At 35.2% G+C, this 19368-nt stretch overlaps 1 protein-coding gene across 4 annotated transcripts in view; it reads right to left on the reverse strand.

Moving 5' to 3' along the window:
- Positions 1-19368, reverse strand: part of Cntn1 (contactin 1) — a 395948-nt gene that overhangs the window by 250373 nt on the left and 126207 nt on the right. Inside the window, exon 1 of one of the 4 annotated variants that reach the window (XM_010640949.3) lies at positions 6624-7110. The exons of 2 other annotated variants lie outside the window; for them this stretch is intronic. The gene's annotated coding sequence lies outside the window, so the exon portion shown is untranslated. Of the gene's footprint in view, positions 1-6623; positions 7111-19368 lie in introns of those variants that run through there. One more of the 4 variants, XM_010640951.2, reaches the window with a different exon arrangement.

Genomic DNA, 19368 nt, shown 5'->3' on the forward strand with positions numbered 1-19368 from the left:
GATCGGCCAGATGGTGTCACACGCCTGTAACCCCAGCACTCGGGAGGCTGAGGCAGGAGGATCGCTGTGAGTTCGAGACCAGCCTGGGCTCCATAGTGAGTTCGAGGTCAGTCTCACCTACAGTGAGACCCTGTCTCAAACAACCAAAAAAAAAAAACAAAAACAAAAAAGGAGGGAGATCTTTCTTAAATGGGAAGAGGATCGAGAAATGGACAAAACGGACAGAGAAGGTGAAAGGGAAAAAATACAGTTAAGGTGTGTTATGTACAGTACCGACTCCCCACAAGGTATGTGGTCATCATGTACTGTAAACATGCAATAATAAAAAATAAAATTAAAACCCCCAAATTTTGCCCTGGTGCCATTATGTAAATTTTAATTAAAAAAACAAAACAAAGAAAGATGAACAAATCTATGAATATGAGGGACCCAATACATCACTGAATACATAACTGCATTAGCATTTAAAGATTTCTGCAGCAGTGTCAAGAAAATTGGCTAAATTATAGAAATCTAGAAAAGATACTTTAATCTACTCTTGAACCTAAAGCATATCCTCTAGATGTGCTTTTCCATCCTTTAAGTAAGAATCTGTCTCAAAATCACTGAAGACTTAAGAAGCTAATTCATTTAAGCATTGTTTCAACCCCAAACCCATATTTTGTTTCAAGTCATGATTTTAAATGTTCCTTTTTAGCATGCATAATCTTCTATGTTTACAGACCATATCATTTATTGTAACTACAATGAATAAACCATCATAAAAATGTTTATAAACTATTTACTGATCTCTTTCCTCAATGAGAAAGTTAACTTCTCTCTTTTTTTTTTTGGTACGGGGATCAAACTTGGGACCTTGCACTTGCAAGGCAGGCAGCAAAACCACTGAACTAAATCTCCAACTTCTCTAGTTTTTGATTAGAGATAATTGGTATGGACAGTACTTACTCCTTGCATGCATACTTACAAGAGCTACTTTTATCCAGTGAGTCTTCTGTTTGCTCTTCTCTTTTTGATAGATTGTTTTGTCCACAGAAACTAAGAGTATACTTTGTTTTACATAGTCACAGAGAAGTAATAAACACTTACTGAATTAATAAATGAATGTGTTCCCTACCCTCATGAGATTCATGTTATGGAGGATAATTCACAGATATATTACATGAACATAATATAACTGCATGTATTAAATTGTACCATGGTGTTTGCTATATATAAAACAAGTTATTCCACCAGAATGTAACTATTTAAAAGAAATATTCATAATTTATTCATCCATGTTTATCTCCAAACTCTGACATAGTGCCTCACATGTATGTAGAATTTGCTATAGACAGATCTTTAGCTGAACAAAACTGCATATGTATACATAGTTATAAAGCATATTGGTAATTAGTTTATGTATCAAATGGGTATTTCCATTTGATACACTTAGAAACCATGTAACTATCTGAAGGTCAATTAAAATGACTTTATTCAAAGCCAACTCCTCCCTGTAAGTATTACTGTGAATGCATTTATATATAAACCCATAACAACACTCATCTTTTAAAAGGAACAACAATGCTACACAATGGTTCTCAGTTAAGTATGAATAATGGCCCAATAATATGGTGATTTAAGGGTAGGTGAATCTGAAAGCAGAAAGACCAAATGTCTTGGAATCATTTCATTATGTTAATTGAGATGGTATTATTATCGCTTTCAATAGACATAGAGAATATAAGGCATTTTCACAATAAAGGTAAGGTTGTATTCAAATTTTCTATCACCTAATAAATTATCTTTGATAGAAGTTAAAGCTCTCATTCTGCACTTTCATTTTACTTCAGTATTATTATCTAGTGAGATTCTCATAGATTAACATAAACAGGGCCATAACTCAAAGGATAAAAAACAAAAAGTCTAGGTAATAAATTTTTGTCTCATGCTAATTTTACAAAACAAATTTCTTCATTGGTAAGCATCTCTGAATTTTATACTAAAATATTCCCTCTGTAATTCTTTGTTCATCACCATTTCAAAGCATTTTAAAGAGCATAAGTGTCTTTTCCCCCACACTCAAGTGAAGGAGCAAATTGAAATTGTTTCCTCCTATTCTTACCTGTGTTTTCCAGAACTCGAGTGCCCTCATATTGACCTACATCTTTTATTATGGGTGCATCAAATCCACCTCTTGGCTGCCTACCCACCCAGCTTTTCAATACATTCTCCTGCTTGTCACCCAGTGCCATTTCTTGCCAACTAATGTATCATCTTCCATCTGTTAAACTCCCTCGTTCTTTCTGGCGCAGGTCCACCTCCAGCTTCCCGCCCAGCCACCTACCTTGCTGTCCGTCCATCTGCTAGCATGACTAGTACTTTTTCTAACCTATTCCAAACTGAAATCATCGCTAATTTTGTACAGAATCTTATCAAAAGTGTATTTCTACAAGGGCTATTTTAATTGCAATATAATATATCATATATATAATTGATAATATATAATATATATATAAGTTGTAATTATAACTTGTTATAATTATAACATAATCTCAGTGTAGAAAGAGAAGGTAAAGGTCATCAACACTCAACATACATCATCTGATGTTTGCATTATTCTCCACCTTAAAGTGGAGATTGTTTTCAACTTCCCTTGACAATGATGATTTGAAAAAAAAGGAGGACACTGCAGAAAGATCCATCAAATGTCTTTTCGGTATATATTCTTCAGTTCCCTGCTCTATCTGTGGTCCAGTTCTTGTTACTTATACAGTTCAATTGCATTTGGTTCACTGTTCCAAAGTTTTGCATTCACTGATTAGCAACAACATTTTTTTTTGGTCACCCCATTCGCAAGAAGTTCAATTCAATTTTGTAGGCTAGAGGTAGCAGAAATGTTTTTAAATTAAGGTATGTTTTATGTTGCCTACTGGATATCAAAGACATTATGTAAACAACACTGGCATTTGATAATTGCAGTTTCAAAATATTGACACCTAGGTTGTATCAATATAGTTGCTTTCCAAACTAAAGGTTTGTTTTCATGTTGTAAATATGGCATACTCTAAGTTAAAGTAGTCTCAGGAAAACATTCAAAAATTTAGACCCATGTACCTTGTCATAAGATGAAAAACTTCCACTGTGATAACAGTTAAGTTTGCGTTTATAAGAGGTTCATTCAGAATTTTCCCTTAAATTCAAAAGAAGTGCCCAGTTTAATAAGAATGTAATTATTTTGAAGGTAGAGGACTTGAGTACTGGGAATATATTCCTTCTGCTTATGATACTTCGTATGTAAACAGATTATTTCATGTTTAACATAGGTTCTATCACTTAGGTTTGATAAGGAGACAGATCTGGAGATAACTACCATTGAAAAGACAGCTTCCTACATCACAGATCCTAGAGGAAAGGTTATACTAGACAGCGTGTGTGCAGAGACGGTCTGGAGGGAAAACAGGGAGCAGAACAGGAAGGAATGGTGAGCCCAGACAGGTGTTCCAGATTGGTTACTTTGAATAATTTATTTTCAGGAGGCTCTGGAACATAGGAACTCTCACCAGTTATTTGCTACGTGTCTCAGAAATGACTAGAAGTAGAGTGTGGCTGGGTGTTGAGAGCCCAGATAAAGAAGTTAGGGTTGTTGGTGTGGGCTCTGGGTTGGCTGGTTGGGATTTGAAAAAGGAGCTCTCAAGTACAAAGTGTTTAGTAACTAATAACAGGTCAAGCCTGGGAGGGGCAGTCTCCCCAGAATCAATAAAGTTAAACCATCAGAAGACAGGAAATAGAAGGCATGGTTCACAGAATATTTAATGTAGGATTTGCAATCATTAAAAAGACATGTTGAGAGATATCTGATTGAGGGACCAGAAACTTCTTAAGCATTAAATGCCTCCAGTGAAAGTATTCGATATGTCTGTGGATGCCCAAGACTTGTAAGTCATGCCTTAGCCTGTTATTCTAGCAGTTCTTAATATGTGCTTCTTTTGCTTATTTCCAACGACAGCCATCCAGTCCCTCCGTTTCTGTCCTCACTTTAGAACATGTAGCATCAGCCTCCTACGCTCCTAAGAATAGTGTTCTTGCACTCTAAAATTTTGAGTATGGGCCCATTTCTCCTATGACTTTTGATTTGGCTGACTCTCTTTTTTTATCTCTTTACCCGATGTATTTGACTTATTTGTCCCCACTGAAAGCACAGGCCCATCCCCTATTCTTGCATCTACAGAACCAGCAGACCTTGCAAAACCACACAGGAAGAACCTTAACACACGTTTTTGCACTACACTGGCTCGTCTTGTGAGGAAAGAGATCTTAAGAAACAACAATGGAGTAAAAAATGTATTCCTAGTAAGAGAATGTATGAAGCTCTTCCACATTCATTTTTAAGAGATACTAAAATGTACATTAAAGATGGATTAAGTATATTCTCTTTAAAATATCTTGTATTTGATGTTTCACTGTTATATTTCTCATTATATTTATCCTCTTTATTTCTCTTGATATCTTTAGGTTCATTTTCCAATTGTATCTCATATGATTATACCTTGCCAAAGTAATCACAAGTTAAATTCATTTTGGTGCTCCCCCTCACACAGCAAGGTTGATATCAAAAATCATCATTAATTTCTTGCTAGTTCTCCCAAGTGATAGTCTGGGGAAATTAATTATAGCTACTGGGGGAATTGGGAACTGAGAAAATCCCTTCCACACTACCCTCCCATGATACAGGAACCGCTCTTTTGTGACCACCAAGTGTTCTAAATGAGATGAATTGATGGTTTGGGCTGAGACTAGAAAGAAGACAGAGAAGTTCAAACAGTACCAGCAGAATGCTTCACGGACCCCTTTGTTTGTACAACCTCTCCATGTCAGCCCATTAATTTACTGCGTGATCTTGTCACCTGGCACGGGATCTTTTATTCTCTTACCGTTACCTCTGCCAGGTCCAACACGTAGCACTCTCATTCTTATTACTCAGGATCCAGTATGTGTCATTAGGCAATAAATACCCTTAAGTTCCTGCCCTCCTCCACACTCTCTCTCGTTTCCCTGTAGATTCCATTTTACTAGCTTTGAATGAGCCACCTCAGACGGGAGGTTATTTGAGCAGAGCCATGACTCAGCACCAGGAAACGCCAGGATACTGTGTATAGGTAGCCCTGCCTCTCCACCCTAAGGAAAAACTCCACGTGTGGGTTTCCTCATACTCCTGAACTAGATGAGCTCTGATGATCTAACCACACTAGATAATCCCGGGAGTTCTGTGCCACACAAGATCCAGCGGTAGACAGAAAACCCAAGTGATGTAGTAACACTGTAGCACTATTGAAATGCACTGTGAAATGCTCCAGAGTAGTTTTGCTGGGCTCTCATTTTCACTGCTAAATTCTCCTTTGTTTTTAAATTAAAAAAAAAATTTAGATGCTTCTCAGTCTTTTGGCTAAAATGAAGTGTAGTAATAAAATGGATGCTTACTTTTTACAAAACATAATTGGCTTTTTGTATCATTGCTTACTGAGAGATGATTTAACAAACATTTTTAACATAGTAAACACACTTAGGGAAGTAGAGATATACACAGATATTACACATATTTTATAAATTATGGAGTACAGCAGATATGATATATATGCTGTGTGTACTAATAACATAAATTTACTGTTTAAAAAACATCCTTATAGAATTTTACTGACCCTAGAGACTGTTGATGAACATTTGTTAATACTATTTTCTCACCCTAAAGAAATGCTCAGGAATTCCTATCATGCTGAAAATTTATCCGCATACTTATTATTTTCTGTGAGATTTAAGCAATCAGCTGCAAATACACAAAGACCTCTGACCAATAAAGTAGCATAGCACTATATTCTCAGGTTTGCAGAGTTTTTGGAAATTTTAGCTGGTTCTTACTGTAGTGGCTTCTACAATTGCTTAAGTTTAATTCTTAAAATGCCAAGAAATAAAACCCCTCTTTTTCCATAGATTTCACAATAATATTCCATCCATCTATCTATTGATTTTGGAGAAAAGCATTCTTACATGTGGGGCGGGGACCCTCTCAAAGCCACTACATGTAAAAAGTCAAACTGCTTTGTTACTGACAAGGTCTTTCCTCAAGGACATAGTAGTCTAAATTGTTTCAATTCCACCTGCTCAATTTGTATGCAACACGGGCTTTGAGTATCTCTGTGCCATCGCCCACTTTTGGGAGAAGGAAAGAGCATTTTAGGTTTCTATGATTATCTTTTGGTAGAATTTGAAGATGTTGATAGTAAGTAAATAATCTGAGCAGAAGCAAAGCCACAGACCTACTAAAACTTCTCCACCAGGAGGCAACTGTCACTTACTAATTCCACTCACTCTCCTGCTGCCCCTCCCTAGTTTGTAGCATTCCCTCAAAGATGCACACCTCTGGGCACTGGTACATTATTGAAAACCTTTTGCACGCAAAATAAAATATCATTCAGTTTAATACTGTCAAATAAAGTAAAGTCACCTCTAGATTAACATAACAATTGGAAGCTCAGCTGCTGCTTTACCAGACTAAAGTCTGAGTCAACCTTACCATTACCGGAACACCATTATCCCGACTCAGCACATTCTAGTTTACAATTACCTAAGCAAAACCTCCGGCTTACCTCATATGTTGAATTATCTGTCGTTCTGGGTATAATATCTATCGCAGATTGTCCGTTTCAATAAATACAAAGACGGTTAGACCACAATACGCCTCGCTCCTGCAGCAGAAGGCACTTTCAAAGGACTTCAAGCTGTGACCTCAGCGGCAGGCACAGCCGCTCCCATCCTTCAGCCAACCTTCTGGAGAGAACAGGTTAGATGACCGCAAAGCTGGCTCTCTACATAGCAACACTTTCAAATGAAGCATTCTGTGTAGCGAGCTGGGGAATTTACATCTTCCAAATTCGGCTGGTCCGAGTCAATGATGCTTCTATGCCTGAAAATATTAAACATCTCACTGCAGTCACTTAATGCAAGAAACTATCTGAGGCGACTTCACAAACCCTGTCATTCTGTTTGGAGACTAAAGAATGAGCATGGCATGCATAATTCATGCATTAAAATCTTCAATGCACTTCCTGTAGCTGCTGTTCTCTCCAGTAATGGGCTATTGATCACCTCATCGCTGAGACAGTTGGGGCTCTGTGATTGGTTTATTTCTACAAATAAAATTTCAACCTAAATCACAGGCAGAAGTCTCCAACCCTGTAGCAGCCACTCAGGATAAAACATTCCCAGAGACGATATGACATTTGCATACTGCAGAATGTGTAAACTGGACTCTCTTTTGGGCAGAAACGCTACAGCATACAGTATCTATCTGCTTCCTTTAAAAACACAGCTGCGACAGGTTTAGGCTGAATACTTTATATATTGTCAATGTGATATACAGAGCTGATATTTCCTAGCACTTTAAGAATACCAATAAGGCTAAACAAAGAAATAAAGTGAAGAGTGATATGTACCTATTAAAAAAAACTAAGAGATTTTAGGGCCTGGGATTTAGTTCTGGTTCAACTGCCTTGTTCAACTGCCTGCCTCGCAAGCACAAAGACCTGAGTTCGATCCCCAGTACCCCCCAAAAAAGTGATTTTTATCTGAGCTCATTCAAATATCCTTTCTTAGAACACTTTCATTTTAAAATAATGCTTCGCTTCAGTACTGTGCAAAAGTCATCATAACTGATTCATATGACCATCAATATGAACTATTTTGGATCCTAAACACTTTTACTCTGGGTGTGGCAATGGTTCTGAGCTATCATTCTTTTAGAGTATACATTTCTAAGAAAACACTATTGTTTTCAGTGCCTGGAAAAAGCTTTAAGACAAAATGTGCATTTAATTATGCTAATATTCATCAAAGAAAAACATAGGCAGTATTTTTAAATGCCATAATAGTATTTGCAGGCTGGGTGTGGTGACGCACACCTGTAATCCCAGCACTCACGAGGCTGAGGCAGGAGGATCAGTGTGAGTTCGAGACCAGACTGGGCTACATAATGAGTTCCAGGTCAGTCTCAACTATATAGTGAGACCCTGTCTCAAAAAGCCAAAAACAAACAAACAAACAAACACAAAAAAAAACAGTATTTGCAAAAATACCAGAGTGAGAGATCCATGTTAAACAGAAAATATGTGAATGTACAAGTAATGTTTTTCTATTTCTTAAAATATCTTGGATGTGAAGCTCATTAAATCTTTTTTTCCCCGCCCAAATAAGATAGAACACACACACACAAGTCTATGTCATTACATTTATAAAACCAGAGTGAAACATCTAAATTTATGGCTCAGGGCTAGAGTAAAAGAACAACCGCCAGTTTTTTCAGTGTTTCCTCTCTGTCATTTATATTGGAAGGAGCAAGTCCCCATTGGATAAGGCATGATCACATTGGTTTCTACTCAATAAACCAAAAAATGATATCAGCCTTGCAGGGTAGTAGAGGTCTGAGAACTACAAAGTTCAGAGATGACCGGAGTGATGCCTTTCTTGTGCATGTAAAAGCATATTGCCTGAGAGACGTAAAGCTTGTAAAGACAGCCACACCTGACTGATAAATTTATGCAAAAATATACTGAATCACAGTCTGGTTAAATTAACCATCCAGTTACTTTGTCTACAATATATTGGTATTTCTATTGTTTTGTTATATCCTTGGTAGTTTCTAATTTTGTATTCATATATTATTCCTAACCTAATAAATTTCAATTAAATTGCACAGGAGACTTCATCATTTTTATCTATCAGGTTAGTATTCTTTCTTCCTACAGCAGAAGTTTGAGGTGGGCATGACGGTGCATACCAGTCATCTCTGCACTCTGGGGAGCTGAGGCAGAAAGATCACAAGTTTACTCCATGCCTTAGCAACTTGGCACCTTAGCAAGACTTTGTCTCAAAAAAAAAAGCCTAGGGATGTAGATCAGTGCAAAGACCATGAGTTCAGTTCTGAGTATTACACACACACACACACACACACACACACACACACACACCGCACACACACAGAATAACCTACCATATTTTTAATGTTATAGAATTTGTATCAATTTAACCTCTCACAGAAGTATTTCATATGAAGAAAGAATTTTATTTAAAAGTAGAAATCTAAAATTTTCATAATGTGTTGAGTATGAGGATATCAAAGTAGAATTAGGTAGGAGAAAATCTAAATTCTTAATATAACCTACAATAATTACAAATATAAGCAACAGAAATTTAAACTCCCTGAAATGCAATAATTCAATAGTGCATCACTAAAGGAACAATGCTAGGAAGAGCATCAATTTGGTCCATCTCTCTTTCTACAGGGAATGGAAAGAAAAACAGTATGTTTTCTCCTATGCAAACATTCGCGGTCCATGTCTAAAATAAAGACTACAAATTTGCACCTGTAAAATGTCTACAAATAGGGAGACATATGACCATAGTCATCATCCTCATTCTCCTCATAATCATCAGCCTATAACAGACAGAATGTAGGAGCCAGCAACAAAGAGAAGCCTATGGCAGAGCAAAAACAATGAAGACAGCAAGCCCAGAGAAATCAGAAAAGGCAGGCAGTAAGCAAGGCTTGAATGAAAATGACTAGAAAAAGTAGCTAATTTTATTCTCGATAAAACAGCCCAATGCTATAATAAAGAGCCACTTTCCATTTTCCAGAAGTCTGCTTATGCCCAAGAAAAATACTTAGCTGATGCTCTCAAGTGGATGGAAAACAGAGACGGCCACTTTACCCAAATCTGATCTCTGTAGATCAAAATGCTTTCCAATATTTTGAATTTATAATGCATGTAAAATATGGACTGATCTCTGTAATGCGAGTAGGGTCAATAAAATAAATCACAATTTGGAAATAAATCAAAGTACTTTTAGTTTGTATAAGTAGCCTGTGTGGTGCCTATCATTGGGAAATTCATAGTTTTCCTTCAATATAAAGGAAAAATATTATCATGAAAAGTTAGGAAAAGAATTCTGTACCAAAATTCTCACATTGCTGAGTTCATGGCTTTAAGAATTGCAGAAGGGCCAGGGATTTAGCTCAGTGGTTCCAACACCTGCTTTGCAAGCACAAGATCCCTGGTTCAAAAAAAAAAGAGTTGCAGGAAAGAACTGCACTGTTTTCTGATATTCAAAGTCTTTCTCTTTTTCTCATTCTGCATCACCAACACAAAAGCTGCCACTAATCATAAAACATTCTTTTATTTAATAGTAATGATGATTGTACACTTTCTACATGCGAGGAGTTGTGCTAGATGATAAAAATATGCTCAGATCAGTAGTGGCCGAAACATGTTCATGAGTTACTGATGAAAACAGGTTAATGTTCTGACAAAAATTAGAAATATAATCACTGTGACACACACCAAGACAAATGCAGGAGAAAATCATCAAAGCACATAGAATTGTCCCTATATGCTAGGTAACTGCTACATAAATGTAAACTCTTCCTATTTTCCTTCCACTCTAGTAAGTATAGTAGAAGAAATGTTGTCATTGCCAACTCTTTATGGAAACATTCATAAAGGATTTATTAAAGGGGTACTACTTAAAGAAACTGGGTGAAGAGAATGAAAATAACAGACTTTAATGTTAACAATTTCTAGATTAAATTTAGGTTTTTCTGACTATAACTATGTGACCTTGGACAGGCTACTTATAGTTCTTGAACGTCAGTTTTAGCATATAGAAATCAAAGTACATATTTAGTTTCTTTTAGTTTTATAAGAATGAAATAAGTAACAAAGAGGACCGGGGAGTTAGCTCAGTGGTTTCACCTACTGCCTCACAAGTGCAAGGTCCTGAGTTTGATCCCCAGTACAAAAAAAAAACCAAAAAACAAAAAACAGTAAAAGATGAAATCCTAAGAGTTATACAAGTAAATATACACAAAAGATTTCTGTTAACATAGTAATAAATCAATGGCAAAAGAACAAATTGCTAATATATATTACACATAAATTCTAAGGCTCAAACCATGCTTACTATTATAATAAAATGTAATCTGATGATCATAAAGTCCTCATCAGTTAAGTAGCATTTATTTCTATTTTATCAATGTAAAGTTATATGCAAAGAAAGGTCAAGTAACTTGGCCATATGACCATTATAAAGCTGAACTGGAGTTATATCCAGGGGTTTTGAACTCACAGCTCAGGCTCAGCCACCATATGAAGCTACTGAACCACCTCCCAGAATAACAGAAGGAATTGTTTTCTCCTCCTTGTTTCTTTGTATCCTTATGTCCCAGATGAGTAATAAATGTTTTGTAAGAACTGAATGCACAGTAATTTGACTATTTAAAAAACTGTAGAGAAAAACCTAATTAGAATATGGGAAAAAGAACATTTCACTTTCCACCATATATATTTTATATATGTACATCTTTATATAACTATATACATTATATAATTATATCAGGACTGATTTATAAAGATGTTATTATCACATTTTGTATGCAAAGGACTGTACTTTCTTTCTTTTTTTTTTTTTTTTTTTTTTGAGACAGTTTCTCACTATGTAGTTGAGACTGACCTGGAACTCACTATATAGCCTGGGCTGGTCTCAAACTTACAACAATCCTCCTGCCTCAGCCTATCAAGTGCTGATAACCCCACCTGGCTTAGACTGTACTTTTGTAAGAGAATGTACAAATAAGCAATAAGACAGAATTTCAATTTCACATTACAAAAGATGATACTTCTTACAGTGCATCGGATTTTAATACTATTTTGAAAAATTCACCCAGAAAAATATTGTAACTATCAGTATTAATATAGATAGTGCTTGTAAGCTTAACACTGAGGCAAAGAACTCACACATCTGAATTCCAATCATGTAAAATTAAAAAAACATTAAGAGAAAACAGTGATATATTTTCTCTGAGACATATACAAATGGGAATTATAAATAAAGGTGTGAGAAATATATAAATATTAAATTCTAGACTGCAGCTATCCTTTCTCAGGAAAGGAAGGGGGAACCATGACTGGTGAGAAGGAACATAGATGTCAGTTACATATACAGTAGTTATATTAAGCTGAGAGTGGGATACAATATTTATTTTTGCTTTTGTTCCTATGTAAACTTTTAATGTTAAAAACATTTTAAATTTAAAATAAGAAATATGAATTAAGGTATCTTTCTCTTAGGAACATTAGGGTAAGATTTTATCTGCCCATTAATTTTAAGAACTACTAATTTAGACTATAAGTAAATTAGAACAGATAAATTCTAGATTTGTCAAAAAGCATAGGTGAAGAAAAAGTATAAGAAATAAATCTTATAAGGCTTTAGAGTTGGAAGGCCCTTTCTTCAGTGTCCACGTCTGTTTCAAAGATGGTGATCATAAGAAAAATTTTAGAAAGTATGCTTCTAACTGACAACCAACTCTATTTAAAATCTTTTCAGCCATGAAATGATTCAGCTAAAATAGAAAAATAATTAAAATACATAGGTATAGGCCAGGGATTTAGCTCAGTGGCAACATGCCTGCCTTGCAAGTACAAGGTCCTGAGTTCTACACTCAGTACCAAAAAACAAAAATTAAAAATAAATAAATTAATAAATAAGTCTACCAACCTGTCTCAAAAATTTATGATGATTGTACATTATGCTTGTAACATTAAAAGATTCATGGGGCTGGGGATTTAGCTCAGTGGTTCTGCTGCCTGCCTTACAAGCACAAGGTCCCAAGTTTGATCTGCAGTACCAGAAAGAAAGAAAGAAAGAAAGAAAGAAAGAAAGAAAGAAAGAAAGAAAAAGAAAGAAAGAAAGAAAGAAAGAAAGAAAGAAAGAATCCTAGTTCCAATTAAGTAACCTATAATTTTTCCTAAAATTTTAATTAGCTTTCACCTATCAGTGTACCCAAATGATTTCCCAGATTTCATGAAAATGACCTCATTTCGATTCAATTTCCATGTAAAATGAAATAACAAATAATCCTAATAGTTACAAGTATAATAGAAAATAAAAAGATTTTCATTTGTTAAAGTATAATAAAAATTATAATTATCCAATTTAATCATACTTAAAGTTGCTTTAAAAGAAGCAGTTATTTCTATCGTATTGTCTAAATACCCTTAAAGGAGTGAATATTTAATTGCGAGCAACAATTTTGGCCCCATGAAAAGCACCAAACAAATTTGGGTAAAAGGCATTCTGTCTCTCAAACTATACATTAGGGAAGAGCTTTTTAAATTGCAACCAATTAACCTTCTCAAGCAACATACTTAAATATTTGCAAAATTGTGTGGTCTAAATGTAATTCTATTCTCAACACAATGGACACAAGCTTCATTGTGTATTTTTTAACAAATGTCTACACACTCTTAATTATTTTAGGATTCTTGATAATTTTAAAAGTATGACTCAACCCATAAGTAATTCATTAAAGGAGGTTTAATAAGAAATGATGCCATTAAGATGGTAGAGTAGGAGATAACAGACTTTTTCTCATAGCCAAACAAACAAAAAATTAGAAACTTTTCCATTAACAAAAATAGTCTTTTAACAATAATAGTCTTGAGAGTAGTCAAGAGTCCAACTAAGAAAGTTCAATAACATAGTGGTGGGAAAAAGAATAATAAATACACAGAAGGATTTTTCTTGGTTAATCAGCATAACTGAGACATCTAGACAGATAGAGAGGTGGGGCTAGAATGTGTGCAATAATCGCCCTCATTGTCAAATGTGCTGCTGACCTTGGAGTCAAGGCCATTGCCTGTACCTGTGCTCCATACCCTGTATCTGTGGATATACTTTGTGTGCCTCAACCTCAGGTATCTGGGGCACTACCTCTTGGGTAGGTGAGCCTACACCCTACATCTGCAATCACTGTGAACACAGTTACACTCAGGACCTTGGCTTCACTGCTACTCCATGTGTATCTCTTCCATCAGAGGCATTGCTACAGCAAGAAAGCCAGTACCAAGAACTCTAGTGTTAGTAGGGCCACTCTGAGAGTGCCTACACCACAGACAGCACATAGACCTCTGCACCAGCTATGTATGCACAGTGCTAAAGCATCAGTAGCCTTGCACACTGGACCCTGGCTCCAAGGCTGCTCTATCATCATACATACCTCACTGTTATTAATATGGCAATGAGATCAATATTGCAAATTCCCTGGATCCCATAGCTATGGTTCCTCCAGATATGCCATCCTTTAGACCACATTTCTGTGGCTACTCCATGAATCCTATGTCAAACAGTGCCACTGCCACCATGAGCATGTACTTGGCATGTATTCTAGCCCACAACTTTTCCTGTAGGAAAAAAAAAAAAAGAGAGAGAGAGATCTAGAGAACCTCAGCAGTCTCGGTCAGTGAAAACAACCCTCACTATTACTACTGACACTTCTAACATAGGCCTCTAAGGAGCCCTCTAATTTTAATCACTGTTCACTTCAGTTGAATGAATGGCACTCATTCAAACTACAAAGTCAAGCCACTCACGTAACACCATCTCACATATCTATAAATGTAGGACTTTTATCACTAAAATTACTATGTAAAGTCTACAAGAAGTGACTGCTTAGTCAAATATGGAAAACTCAATGCAAGGTTTTAAGAAACAGAAAAACCTATGGGAACATAATAGCACCAAAGAACCATGATAAATTTTCAATATCTGATCTCAAGGAAATGGAAATATACAAATTGCCTAAAAAATAATTCAAAACAATAGTTTCAAGGAATTTCAACTACCTATAAGAAACAACTTGCTGTACAACTTAATGAAAAAGGAAAACAGTACACAAATAAAATAAAAAATTCAAAAGACAAATAGAATAACAAAAAGAACCAAACAGAAACTGTGGAGTTGAAGAGTACAAGGAATGAAAGAAAAGATATAATAAAGATCATCAATGAGAAAAATAATCAAACAGATAAAAAATTAGTAAACTCAAAGCCAGGACATTTGAAAATGTCTCATCAGTGGATAAATAAATAAATAGGAATAAAGAAAGCATATAGGATTTATAAGATGTAATCAAATTGATATTAATTGAAGTTAAAGGAAGGGGGAAAGAGGAAGGGACAGAAATACTGATTTTTAAAAAGGGCTGAAATTTTTCAGTATGTGAACATAAGAAATTACAGAGAGAGCTAAAAACATTCCAGTCAGGATTAATCCAAGAAAGAGTTTACCAAAACAAATTATACTCAAATTCTGAAAAATGAAAGACAAAGAGATAATCCTGAAGATGGAACGAGAAAAGGAGTTCCTCACATACAAGAAAACCTCTTTAAACTTATCAATGTGTCTTCAGCAAAAACTTTGCAGACCAGAAGACAGTGAAACCATGTATTCAAAGTGATAAAAGAAAAAAAAATTGCCAGCCAAGAACAATACACAAAACATAGTTGTTCTACAGAAGGTACAAGAGATTCAAGTTTTTGTATGTAGACATACAAAACCTGAAAGAGTCGTCACCACTAGACCTACCTTGTAAAAACCGCAAAAGTAACTTCTTTATTTTATTTGTCTTCACACTGAAGTATATATCATATCTTTTAAAATTTTTCTATTCAAATCAAGGTCTTGGTCACTAAGTTGCCCAGGCTTGGCTTGAACTTGCAATCCTCCTACCTTGGCCTTGTAGAGTACTGAGATTATTGGTTTGTACAACTACACCTGACTAAAGGAAGTTCTTGTGGCAAAAAAAAAAGAAAAGGACTTGTGAAATAACATGAAAACATTCAAAAACATAAAATTTACTTGTAAAGTAATTAGTCAAATTTATAATATGCATATTTTTAAAAGCCAGGCATGTTGGCACATGCCTGTAATCCCATCCTTTGGGAGGCTGAGGCAGGAGGATGGCTGTGAGTTTGAGACCAGCCTGGGCTACATAGTGAGTCCCAGGTCAGTCTCAACTACATAGTGAGACCCTGTCTCAATAAATAATAATAACAATAACAATAATAAAAAAAATAATAGTACTTTAATGGTGGTATATAAAGCACATTCTAAATTAAAAGTTAAAAGAAAAAATCATTTAAAATAAAAATAGCTGCAATAACTTTTTAATGAATATTCAATATAAAAATATATAGCCAGTAACAGTAACATTCAAAATGTATATACAGGGTAAGAATTTTTTATGTGATCAAAGTTAAGCAGTTATTAGAATAAATTATACTATTATAATTTTAAGGTATTGTATAAAAGCCTAATGGTAACCAGAAAGGAAAACCCTACAGTAGACACACACATTCACACACACACATACACACACAGATTATGAAAGCATGTGTATTCAGAAAATCATCAAATAAAGGAAAACAGCAAGCAAAGAATACAGAAAAGATTTGTAAAATTGCTAGAAAGAAATGGCAGGATTAAGTCCTTACTATCAATAGTCACCTTGAATATAAATGAATAAGGTCCTCTATGGAAATCAGTATTGAGATTCCTCAAAAACACAAAAACTAGAGGTTCCATTTGACCCAGCTATTCCCCTTCTAGGTATCTTCCCAAAAGAGTTAAAAGCATCATACCACAGAAATATATACGCACATACACCAATGTTTATAGTAGCACTATTTATAACTGCTAAATCTTAGAAACAGCCAGTTTGTGATCAGCAGATGAATGGATGAAGAAAATGTGGTATTTATATAGAATGGAGTACTATTTCGCCTTAAAGAATGATAAACTTGAGTCCTTTTTAGGTAAATGGATGTACCTCAAGACCATGATGTTAAACAAAGAAAATCAGTTATACAAGTTTAAATATGGCCTTATTTCTCTTACGTAAGAAACTCAAAGGGAAACTAAGGAGGAAAATGGAGGACAGATGTCAAGAAGTAGGAAGACCATGTTCGGATGGGAAGGGGAACAAGGGAAGGGGGAAAGGGCAGAGAAGGAAGAGAAAATAGATTTTAAAAAGTGAAAGAAACCTTTGCAAATGGGGAGGGGAAGAAGTGTTGGAGGGGAGGGAAATGGGCAAAAATAGAACTACAGACATATTATATACAGGTACAAATTCCCTATGAAAAATGGGATCATTATGTATGGCAAAAATATACTAACACAATTTTATTTTTAAAAATAAAAAGAAGAGAGATTGTATGAATGCATAAATGCAAATAAGAAAATACATGATAAATTCATTATTTTAATTAACAGATTAAAAACATAGGTTTCCTTTCAGAGCTTTCACTTCATTTAAAAGAGAGTTAGGTCCCAGCACTTGGGAGGCTGAGGCAGGAGGTTCACTGTGATTTCGAGACCAGCCTGGGCTACATAGTGAGTTCCAGGTCAGTCTCAACTACATAGTGAGACCCTGTCTCAAAAAACCAAACATAAATAAATAAATAAAAGGTACTAGGGCCAGGGATTTAGCTCAGTGGTTCTGCCACCTGCCTTGCAAGCGCAGTTCCCCAGTACCAAAATAAATAAATAAATAAATACATAAATGGTACTTAAAGCCTTGTGAATAGATATATTTAATAAAGAAGTAGATTGTGATTGTAGCACACAAATATACATTGTGCAGATTTGTCCTATAAAGGTTTTAGTGAAGATAATATAACTTAGTGTTCATATAATATACACTAATTCAGCCTAAGGCATTCACAATGTAGGAATCTTCCTGTGAATGGCATATTAATTTCACCTGATTTTTTATAAAACTAATTTATAGATTTGTGAAATTCTCCAGATATCAAACCAAGTCATAAATGGGTTTGGATAAAATTTTATATTCACATCCTTCACATTCTTATTTGGCTACAGGTTTAAGATATAAAATGTAACATACTTTATTGAACATAACTTGATTTAAAGAGGCGACTTCGTATACATTGCTTCCATATTTTGGCACACATTTCATTATTCACCAAAAATTTCCCATAGCAAGATATTAATGTATCTGTATGTTCTTTTATAAAATCTTTGTTTTTTACTACATTAAAAAAACCAACTTCGCTTTTTCATGTTTATCTTGAAACTAGCAACTGTAATTTCCTGAGAAAAGCTTTTATCATAGATTTCTGTCCTATGAAATTCAACAGACAGTCTTAAAAAAATAACTAACAATTCATTTCTAAGGAGTGGGAATAGGTACCTTTCTGAAATCCACAAAGATTTCAACTAAAAAGAGGTAACTGACTCAACGTAGGCAATAAAAATCCTAATCTCTAGAGTTAGCATATGATTCAAATTACCTTCCTAGTATAAAACTGTCAGATGCCAAATTTTAAGGCAGAAGCACTGTTGTCACTTATATCTAACTGGCCCCTCAAAGTGTCATGAGCTTCTAGGTGCAGCATTTGGGAGGTGACTGGATCATGGGTGGGTTACTAGCTCACAGGTATGTGACCCTGGGTAATTTCACTGATGTATTTATAGCTGGAGGAGATGTTGGGTGCTGAGAAGTAATGGGAAGTAGTGGGTCACTGGCATCGAACTGAATATGTCCCTCTTCCTCTTCTCTTCTGCTCCACTGCTTTCTGCCTAGATGCACCTCTGCCTTGTCTAAATCCTGCCTTGGAGCCAGATGACTGCAGACTGAGATTTCTACAAACTGTGAGCCAAAGTAAACCTTTCCCCTTTTAAATTTGGGTGTCAGGTATTTTGCCCAGCAATGAGAAATCAAGACAGGGACCACATATGTAATGATCCAGGGATAGTTATGTTTGAGAAATAATCCAAATTAGAGGTGCAAAGAAAAACAAGCTTAGGGAATGGAGACAAAGGAAAAGCTGGCTGGGGCAAGCAGCCATTGTATTGGCTAACATTAAGTTGAGCCTTTTCCTCGCAAATATTCTTTGATGTATCCTATGGGTCAAATTCAAGCGGGTATCAAGAACTTAACAGCTTTTGTCCCCAGGGGCCTGTGAAAAAAGTCCTTAACATCTTGGGAGAAGCCCTTTAAAAGCTTCAATTATTTTACAAGCAGGTTGTTAAACACCATTGTTATTAATTAAGCGATGTAAGTTAATGTTAAATACACAATATTATTAAACAATGAATAGTCAAAATACATCACTTCCTATATATATTAATGTTATTAGTGCTTTAGAAATTTACACCTATTTTATCTATGCAGAAGAAATACTACATAACTGTGTGCTATTGGTCAACCTCCCAACTCCACCATCAGTGGAATTATTATTTGCAAAAAAAAAAAAAGCAAAAGGAAAATTGTGAGATACAAATTACCATCGAATTAGGTTGCAGACTTTCATTCATTTCCAACTCATTTAGGAAGACATTTACTTTTTTATGTAAAATGCAAATATTAAAACAAAAGTTAGTAGGAATTTCCAGGGTCCGTATGATTCCTATGCTGATCCCATTCCCTTCCTTTCTTTTCTCAAAATTACCCAAACAAAACTGCAGACAAAGTCTAAA

This window comes from Fukomys damarensis, unplaced genomic scaffold, assembly GCF_012274545.1.
Source record: "Fukomys damarensis isolate Sample0158 unplaced genomic scaffold, DMR_v1.0_HiC HiC_scaffold_15, whole genome shotgun sequence".
Lineage (NCBI taxonomy): Eukaryota > Metazoa > Chordata > Mammalia > Rodentia > Bathyergidae > Fukomys > Fukomys damarensis.